The sequence below is a fragment of the Belonocnema kinseyi genome, chromosome 3 (genome assembly GCF_010883055.1).
Source record: "Belonocnema kinseyi isolate 2016_QV_RU_SX_M_011 chromosome 3, B_treatae_v1, whole genome shotgun sequence".
NCBI classification, from domain to species: Eukaryota; Metazoa; Arthropoda; class Insecta; order Hymenoptera; family Cynipidae; genus Belonocnema; species Belonocnema kinseyi.
The window spans coordinates 85640510-85651397 of record NC_046659.1 but is presented as its reverse complement, the minus strand read 5'-3'; the positions used below and the strand labels follow the sequence as shown (position 1 = coordinate 85651397).

General features: G+C 30.9%; 1 protein-coding gene across 1 annotated transcript in view; it reads right to left on the bottom strand.

Annotated features, from left to right (window-relative positions):
• Nucleotides 1-10888, bottom strand: part of LOC117168726 (KH domain-containing, RNA-binding, signal transduction-associated protein 2) — a 177854-nt gene that overhangs the window by 158162 nt on the left and 8804 nt on the right. The window contains exons 2-3 of the mRNA XM_033354451.1: nt 10673-10822; nt 6740-6852 (exon numbers count right to left, since the gene is read on the bottom strand). The gene's annotated coding sequence lies outside the window, so the exon portion shown is untranslated. The remainder of the gene's footprint in view (nt 1-6739; nt 6853-10672; nt 10823-10888) is intronic.

The window sequence follows — 10888 nt, the reverse complement described above, 5'->3', positions numbered from 1 at the left end:
CACTTTCTTTTAATTGATGAATTTTCTCATTATACTTATTTATAATTATAACTTATATACTGATATACAATTTTCTAGTTGAATTCAAAAATGTTGTCTTTTCTGGAATATCTCATTCCATTTACGAGAAACGTTCTATTAATTCCAATTTTAAGCATTAAAAAAAAAGTTAGATATCTGAAGTCATCGAAACCCATAGATTCCGAATTATTATGTTTCAGGCTGTTAACTATGAAATTAAAAAAATCTACTTCTAAATTTTAATCCGAAAGCTTAACAAAGGACCCTTGAGTGTCGGCTACTCTATTCAGATAGCCTCTCTGCTTGTTATTTATGATCGTATTCTTATTTCAATTTCGGAAAGGATATTTTAAAGCCTTCAGACCATTTAAACGAGCTTCCTGGACCTTTAAAAATATTTACCTGAGTGCCTGCGGAGAATTTCTTTGAGATTCTTTGACCTAAAGAATTTTTAGTATATACTCAAAGATTCTTTTCGGTAGGGTTGGATGTACTAAATTATGATTTAGTAAACAGGCAAATGACTGCACCAACAACACGTGATAGCCAACTAAAATTTATTTTCATCTGAAGCATCCGAGTATTTTGTTTAAGGGCGTAGCCAGGTTTGAAATTTTCAAAAAATCGATTTTTTTTCTTTTTCAGTCCCTATGTATCCTTAGAAATAAGGTAGAAACCCTTTTTGATCTCAGAGCGTATCAGAAGTGACCGAAAAATGAATTACTTCGAAAGGCCTCGAGCGGTCGCAACGCACAATTTTTCGAACTTCAAACTTCAAACGCGTTTATCTCGAAACGCGTTTTTTTGGGGTCGTCGCCACGATTCCAGCCGATCTACTGCGCCGATTTCACTCAAATGTTTTTGAAAATATTCAGAAAAGACTTGGCTATCGCATGAACCTCGGTTTTGATTCTTCATCAATGTTTATTAACAATTTGATCTAGTTAATATTTAAAAAAAGTGAGAAAAAAACGAAAAATCACAAAAACTTTCCCAATTTGTTTATTCATTGTTATTTTTACATAAATGAGGTTTATGCTATAGCCATTTATGTGCTCTTTACGAAAAATTTTGGTTTTTGTGTTTCAGATGACGCAAAGTTGAAAAATCATGGCGACCGTTTTTCAACAAAGAGTCATCATTTATGTTAAAATATTCCTATTTACTTCGTTGTTGACAAATCGTTTGTCACATATATTTATATCACAGCTGAATAATAAACGCATCGGAAAACGGAGAGAGTCTAGAGTTCTAGATGGGCGGTTGAAGGGTATTCGTTTTAGGACCATGTTAAAAGTTCTAGATAGAGCCCAGCTAAAACAGCGGTACAGAACTAGCGTGACCCTCCCTATTTTTCCCCATCAGTACCTGATAAGAAATAGGGAAAACTAGCCGGGGTCATCAAAGGAAACAATTACCTATTTTTGTATATATTATGTTTGTGAACACCGATTGTTATTAAAATAGAATGAAGATCAACTTTTTTAAATTTTGTACTTTTCATCATTCTGTGCTAATGTATTGCTAGATAGAGTAAATATGTGTACTGTTTGTACTTAGTCTACTTTGATGTTTGCGGGAAACCGTACATGATTACCTCTTGCTGTGAATTCAAATAGTTAAATCTAACTATCGACAACTGCTATAGGAATTTGGTCGAATCTGTTGTGCTGGTTCTCGAGAAAAAATTCATCAGAAAAAAATCTAATTTAATGGACAAGTTCTTCTATCCGAAATTCCGAAGAAATTAATTGCATTCAAAATTACTTACACTATTTCCTGGAATAGAGGAAATTTCTGAAATTAGGAAATGCTGTATCTCCATATACCCCATCAATCGATTAGGAGAACTCTATTCCAACAGGAAATCATTAAAAATAACAATTTTCCAATGAGTTTAAATATTTGAATAAAACACACTAAATTTCTATTAAAGTATCTATTACGCCATTACACAATTATTAACGCGGATATTACTCTGATGTTAAAAAAATGTATTATTTATACACTTATAAAAATGTTTGTTATAATCAAATAAACATTTATTTCACCCGTTATCAAAGATAGAATTTGTTTGAGTTAAACAATGGTTTGTTTGAATAAAATAAATTTCATTTGAATTAAACAAATAATTGTTTAAATTAACAAAATATATGTTTGACCCCATATTAAAGAAAGAATGTGCTTGATTTAAACAAACATTTTTCAGAGTGTAATTATAATTAAATACTTAATTCTAAATTTAGCATCAGTCGAAGTCAAATTTAAACCACAATTAAACTAAAGTAACCAATTACACGTTATACTTATCAATATTCTGCGTTTAAGTTTCTTTGGTAGCGTATTGAAATCAGACATGCGTAAATAAACATATCAAGTAATCAAAATAAATTGAAGATGTCATATATGTAGGGTATTTTGAATCTATAAATGTTTATACATAATTTTATATATTTCATACATCTTCACAATTCGTTATTGCGCTACAGATAAACTATAAAAATTTAAATAAATAAATAAATAAATTTTCATTCATTAAACCCCTCCGTTGATAATTTGGGAACTTAAATTGTTTGTAAAAATTATCTTCATTGTGATGTAAATTATTTATATTATCTTAGTGTCCCTATATGGATAGCAGATGTTTTCTGATATTTTGAAGTTGTTACTCAGAAAAAAAATCAATTGAATGGAAAATAGCTGCTAGGTCAGCGGAGGAACTCCACAACAACGCAGGAGTGTATGCAAAAGCGGGCAGTTTCCTCAACGTTTAATCGTGTCGTTTGGTTCAGTCATTTCCAGTCAGTGGAAAAAATGACGCAGGACATTCGCTTCAGTTCGCTTTCAATCACTCATTGTTTAGATTATGCGTTGCAGAACCATATGTAACCAGGCATTATGAAAATGTCGAAGGAAAATAAGAGGAAGCGTTTATCTTTCGAAGAGACATATAAGCTTTTCGACAAAGTGAAATGAGGTTCCTCAAAACAATCTATTTTGCAGAATTTGTTTTTTGACCGGGAAATTTACAAATATTTAGAAGAAAAATCTATCCAAGTTAGATTTTAACAGCTTTGAAAATAATGAGTTGAATTGTTATCTTTTTCAATTACTTTCAGTCACCCCGTTCTCGGCCTTCCTAGAACTGCTGGCTCCCGCAGTTTCTCGGGGGAGCAGAGCGAAAGCTGTTGCGATATTAATTATATAGATATATATTCCAATTGGAAACGAGTCAGGCGGTCTTCACTGTTTACGTTTCGATCCCCCCGAAACCAGTCCAAGGCTATTTAAAGGCTGCCCCCGACACTTGACTGAAAGCGAGATTTTGGTGTAATTTAACTTCTAATTTATGAAGTATTTAGTTAAAGAAAAATTCAGTTTTACAATTTTCAATGATTCCAGCTAAAAATAACCGAAAATAAACAATTTTGAATATTTTAGGGTTCATTGATTGATTTTTTAATTTACAACATTGAAAATTAGAACGTAGATTAATATTTTTGGAAATAAATATGAAATTTTAAACTATATAATTTAAAATGTAAAAAATTCTAAATTTTTAGTTTATCGGCATTTCATTTAAACTTGTTTAATTGGTAAGTGTTACTACTTTCCATTTTATACGTGTAAATTATTGAGCATACGAATACAAAGTTTTTTAATTGGAATATTTTAAAATGTTAATTTAAAAAGTTTAAAATTCGAGCGGTCCGATTAGAGTGCTTTAATTTTTAGTTTACTTTTTATTACTTTAAATGAAAAATGCTTAGCATTAAAGCTCGAATCTTTTTATTTTATTGCCTGTGAAAAATGTTTGCGAACCGAGAAAGACACGGGAAATGACTGGGATTTTTTTTTCTTTGATTAAAATGGCCTCCTAATAAATGTAAATGAATATTTAAAAATCAGTACTTTGATCAAATTTGATTTTCAAGCACAAACATTTTCGCGTTCATTATGACATTCTAAAATCAAAATTGCAAAAATACAAACAAATAAAATCTGCCCGCCACGCGGGAACATGCTCATCGCGCGCTATGCGCCCGACTCGTTTCGCTCGTGAGTTTGAGTGCACCTAGGGTGCGCGACTGTTGGTTCTCGCGCTTTGCGCTCGATGATGTCTTCATCGCACGCTTCGCGCTCGATTATGTATTTACTTCGCGCTTGGCGCTCAGTCTTTATATTTTCGCACATTCTCGCGCAAACCTTTTAAAATTAAAAATCAAAACATCTACCACTTTAATTTTGTGATTGTGAATTCTCTTTTCTTAAAAGAGCTTAGCTTAAGAGTTTAAGCGCACATACGGCGCGCTACTGATGGCTCTCGCACTCCGCGCTCGGTCTTTGCATTTCTCCTGCATCCGTGCACAGACCTTTTAAAATCAAGGGTCAACGGATCGACATCTGTATATTTCTAATTGTTAATTCTCTTTTGTTAAAGCTCTTTCGGCTTTAACGAACACATTCTCATCACGTATCTCGTGCTTCGCACTCGATTTAGTAAAATATGTCAACTTTTCTACATTATACACAACACTTTATATCAAATATAATACATTTTTCATGTAACTCTGCCTGAGAATGCTTATTCAGACATTGCAAAATAAAGCACAAATTGTATTTGTCATGATTATTTTAATATTTGTTCCTTATTGTGCTTTAAATTATATTCTAAGCTGCGCTGAAACATGTATTACTTCAATAAATGTATATCATCACAATTCAAAATATGCATCAAATTTGAATGATACTAATTATTATTTCCTTGTTTAAAATTTTTTTATTTGTCATCTTGTTTTGTATGATTAAAGAAAAAGGACTGCGCATCTGCATAGGATCTAACGCAGGAGCCTATACATATACTATACAGGGTCATATGCAGCAACCTGTATAGGATCGTATATTTCGTTCTCTTTCGTCTTTTCTGTCCTTTTTCCACAAATTTAATTTGTTTATTTTTAATCTTATTTTTTATGAAAAGAAAACTAAAGAAAAAACTACGTGTCCTATCAAAAATTATTCATGAAAAATTTCAATGAGTTTCGGTATTTTTTGGAAGCGTAACTTTTGTCTATTTATTTTTTTCATAGCTTGTGTCGTTTGTCAAAGAATTAATTTTGAATTTTTATTGTTTTTTACGCATAAAACAAAAACTGCGCCTCCTATAAAAAGTAATTATTAAAAATTTGTAGCTCTTTTTTGGAAAAACAAGTTTTGTCTCATTTTATTTTCTTAGCTTGTATTAAGTCTAAACATTTATTTATTTTATTTTTAATGATCTTTTTTACAACTAAAAACAAAAACTATGCATCCTATCGAAAAGTGATTCATAACAAATTTGTAGGTCTTTCCCGGATGCGCAATTTTAGCTTATTCGTTTTTTTCGTATCTTGCATAGTTTGACGAAAAAATGGAATTTTTAAATTTTTCATTATTTTTGGTACGATCAAATTTTCAATGTTGAACTTTTCGACCAAATTAAAAAAGTTGTCATGATAATCTTGTAGGGCTTTCAAAAATCAACATTTTTCTTTTCTTTAGTTTTATTCTTTCTTTGGCTTAAAATGCTCATTTTAGTTTGTTCTTTTGGATTTTGAAAATGCTCTAACTCTGATAATTTTCTTGGATAGAAAAAAGTAATGGGAATAAATTGTTTGAGTTTCTGAGTACTATGAATAACCGTGCATAGAATTTTTAAATCTTGAAAAAATGTGGTTTCAAACATTTTGAAAATGCGCTCATATTGGACCGATGTTCCTGGATTTTAATTTCTTTAAATTTCGTAATAAAACCAAATTTTTAATTTCTTTAAATTTCGTAATAAAACCAAATTTTTAATTTCTTGTAATATGTGATTCAAAAGGTAAAATTTCGTTCAATTTCAAAGCGCTGAAAAATAATTCCATCAGATATGTCTCAGGTGGTAGCTATGATTGATCGAAATATTTAAAATTATGAGACCGATTGTAATGTCCAGGGAACTGAAATATAATATAGTTCCTTATCATTTACTTTCTGATTTTAATTTATCTTCTCGCCTTCTTTCGTAAGACAATCAATCCTTTGGAAAGTTTTGAAAAGGATGAAAATTAAAAAAATGGCTGTGGTTTTTCTGAAAATATTCAAAGTGATTTTACTTAAAAACACCACAGATTTATTTCTTGATTTTTTTTCTAGATTCTTCCTAAGAGAGAAGGAAACATTTTTAGTCTGAAAAAATTTAAGTTTTCTTTTCCAACACGACACAACACAAGAAACGAAAAAAGTCAAACGAATAAAATGGTTTCTCTAAAGAAGTTCGAGAAAAATGTCTACATTTTTTTATATCTCACGTTATTTTCGAGATTTTTGCGAAAATACTTATAAAATCCTTAAGGATTTGAGTTTCCCTCAAAAAAATTTGAGTTTCCCTCAATTTTATGGTGTGGTAAGAAACCAAAAAGAACTTACTTGATTGGTTTTAGGCACCTATTGGTACGGGAGAATAATCAAGTAAGACCGATAAAATTTAGGCTATCGATTATTTCAAAAATATCGACTTCAATTAAAAATGCTGATGTGAAAGTTTTTGAACCTGCTAAATCACGTTCTTCTTTGTTTTTAGTATACCATAAAATTGTATTGTTGAAAAAGATACATTTCACAGTCTTTCTTTTCTAGAAAAAAAAGAATAAAAAAAACGATGGGAGTTTTTCGTAAATTGACTCTGAATACTTACAGTAAAAACGCCACCATTTCGTCAGTTTTAAACATTTTTGACATTCTCCAATTGATTTTGTAAGAAGACGACAAAAAATCCCATCAGAATCTGAAAAATATCTTAAATAATACCTGAAAAATATAAATAATTACGTATTATGTGAAAAAAACATATTTGAATCGCACTCCACACTTCTCTTATAAATTTAATATCTTTAATTACAAAGAAAAATGTAAGTCTGATGAAAACTGAAGACTTGTGAATATTAGACATTATTTAGTAGTATAACGTATTATTACGAAATTTGACGCATTATTATGCGTAATTACGCATTATTACGCATTGGTACGCATTATACGCTAGATGATATACTAGAGAGATACTATCATACGATAGAGAGATTGATCAGCAACCTGGGTCGGAGCAGTGTTGCAGAACGAACTTGTTATTTAAATAAATCACACGAGAACTCTATATCAATCTAAAAATTCTATAACCTATTCCTCACATTACTCCCTTCCTCGCAGAGTGAGTCACACCTATCCCGAGAGGGTGACTTAATGGTGGTCCCAGTACTGGTTTATAACGCTCTGCTGTACTGTCACGGTACTGCACACCAGTATAATTACGAAAGTGTAAATTTCAAACTTTTTGTTTAATTTTAACACCTACTATTGCTATACTCTAAAGACATAACAAAAAAGGTATTGAAACAAATAAATAATAATTGATTGCTAGTATTTTGTCTATAAATGTTAATTAGTTCTGTTTGGAATGAATACATCTATTACATTTTTAAACAGTATATTACAAATAAAATTTCTAACGCTACGGGGTTTCGAACCTACATCTATACCTGAATCTATCGCCTAGCAGTCGAGACCCAACCGAATTGAAAGTCTATGAAAGAACCATCCTCATAAACTACAACTCAAAAAAGTTTTAAAAAAACCATTTGTCAGCTCTTTTTCCTCTTTTTCCTGCAAATTTGGTCAGAGAAGTGGAAAACTGCAGAAAAGGAAAACTTGTGAGCATAACTTGTTACCGATAGACGATTTTGAATATGTACTCTCCCCGCCCGATTGAAAGACGTTTGTTTTACAAATTTACGGTATTACTGGAACTGTTGGCCCAAGCAGTTTCGCAGTCCGCGGGGCGAGAAAACGGTTGTTATTCATGCTTGGAAACATCAGCAGCGTAGCGAAAATGTGCAGTGCGTGGTTACTCACTTGCATTTATTGTGCAATATTTTGTTTTCCAATTGGAAACGGTTCAGGTAGCCCTGAATGTTTACATTTTAGGCGCCCGATTGAACGCTGTAAAAACTAGGGGGTCTCTTTTTTGCGCTATCATTATTTGTTTGTCCTGTTTTTGAATAGTACAGCCTGAAATTAGCCTTGAAATAATACCGTCTTTTTAGAGTGAGAGGATCAAAGGCTGATTGCAAGGTCACCCATCCGAGCGCTAACCATGCCCGTCCGTATTTAACATTCGATATTACGACGATTCGAGAATCACCATCTGCCTATTGCCGTCGGTTGAGGTTTTTATTATTTTTATTTTATTTTCGTAATTTTCAGAGCCACCTGATTTATTATTGGGTTCAATATGATAGAAGATTCGTATAACTCGTTAAAAATTCTGAAGTACTTTTTGCTTTTCATTCTTCGCGACTCTGGCTTCAAAACTAACATATTAAGTAAACAAGTCTTCCGGCTAGGTTAAACGAGTTTCCGAGTTTATTATTTAATGTTTTATTGCCAGTGAGGATAGTGCGGCTTCTTGGCAAATAAGACTTGTAGTTTACTTAGCGATAGCTTTTGCTTTTTCACTCTTCCGTTTTACCAAGCAGCTTCCAAGTTAGCAAGTAAGCTGTTATTTCATGCGAAATAGAGGTCCAAATTTAGTTCTTAATATTTAAAGTCCGTTAAAAACTTAGATTGTACCACAATAAGATTTTTGTTGACTATGATAGATTTCTCAGATTTTTATAATGACTACTGGACTGTGAAATCGGGAAAATCGGAAAATGACTGGCAACTTGTTTATACCGGGAAACTATAGAGTATTTATTTATTCATTAATGTTACCTAATATCGAATGAAATTATGTGGCTTTGAGCAAATAATTTATTGTTTTAAATTTAATTTTCAGAGGCTAGTATTTCAGAGCTAGTATCCATAGCGCTAGTAGCAAAAAAGTTGTGGATAGGTACCCTTATCACACACTTCAAATTGGATTGAAATCAAGAAATATCTTCTTCCCCTGTATTCAAAATTTCATCCTAACTTTTAGAGCAATTATTTCTATTTGATAACACACACAAAAATTAATTAATCTAACTTTTTATTTGTATACAAATAAAAAGTTAGATTAATCAATTTTTTTGTAATTATTCAACAATTTCTTTTCGTAAATTCCAACATTTTTAACAGCTGTAATAGTTTGATGTGAAAAAGTTATTAAAAATCTTATACTAAAATTTCATTAAAACATTATTCTTCATTTTCATATTGTAATGAGAATAACTCATTAAATAATTAGTTTAAAAAAATATTTTTTGAAAGTTTTTTACTCATTTTTTGCGTCAAATGACGACGCGTATTTAAACATTTTTGCGGTGTTTAAACACTTTTTTTTTTAAATTGAAATTGATTTCTTTATTGAAACGAATAATTGTAATTTTGATTTGAAACTTAAAATACTTGTAGCTCACCAAGAATCAATAATTGCAACGAAAATTGAAATTAAATTTTTCTGCAGGGGCAAGAGTCATATACAGAGCCGTGCCTAGCCTTTTTTGCATTTAGATTATCTTTGGATAGTTACGCCTAGGTCACCCGGGATACCCTTTTTTTATTTGAAGCGTTAGGTGAAAAATTTGTAACTTGGTTCAATTTGCGCCCTCTCGAAACTGGCGCCCAGTGCGGGGGCACCAACACATATAAGCCCCGGGGTCCCAATATATATTTTTTTATTTCCATCAAACTTTATATGGGTGATGAAAGTTACAACGCAAACCTTTTCTGTCATTGGCGTTTTTTATTTCTAAAAAATAAATGGGTCGTTACTTTGAAATTAATTAAATTTTAATTAATGTAATTTCATTTCAAATTGTTGAAAAAAGTTTTATTTAAAATTTTTAATTGTTCCAAAAAATAAGATTAAAAACTGGATAGATTTCCAATTTCAAACATTAATAGTTAAGCGCTTTTCAATGTTTATTTTTACATTTTAATAGTGGAGTTTAATGGTCCAGTAAAACGCTTTTTTGAATGAAAACATTACTCTTTTATTCAAAATATGTATAATTTTAATAATGAAATTGGACTGCTAGAAGAACCCTATTGGATGATTCTATGCGCAGCCTCAAAATTGTTTCAGTTAAAAACATCAAAATTCGAACAATCATGTTCATCTTTTAATGATTATTTTTATTCGTTTAAGTGCATGAATAACTTTTTTTGAGGCCATCATTAGGACATATATTACACTAGAGAAAAAATTAATTTTTTCCAATTTTTCACATCTGTATAGACAATTGAAAATTATTGTTTTTGATAATAATAAGAGATTTTCCTGCGGCATGACTTTTTTAAGCATAATATTACCCGCCGACCATTTTCTTTGAACTTCTGATGTATTGGAAAAATGATTAAAATTTCCAAAATTTTAAAATGAAAAGAAAATTACATCAGAAGGCCGTCTTAGATGAATATGACAAAACACAATAAATAGGATTGAAACCTAGAGTCATATGGTTTTTAAGTTTCAGATAATTTACTTAATTTCTTAATTATCAAACATTTGATTAAATTTTTATATTACTAATTACTTTGGTAACTATGAGAAAATAAACGAAATTACTAATACAAAATGCTTTCAAATATTCAGTATATTTTATCATTAAGAAATAATATAAAAGAAATAAAGCTGCGAACGTAAACTTACCCCTTTCCCATCAGCCATTCTTTCCATTATGATATTATGTGAAAAGTGGAAATACAACCATTTTCCATTACCAGTAGTCCACTTTCATCCCGAAGGTTAGAAAAAAGGAGAATTTCAGGGAGAATTTCAATTTTCTTTGAAGGGGCTATCCTGGAAAAAGGATAGGCATGAGTAGAAAATAGAAATACAACTCTACCGGTTTTTCAGAAGTTCATT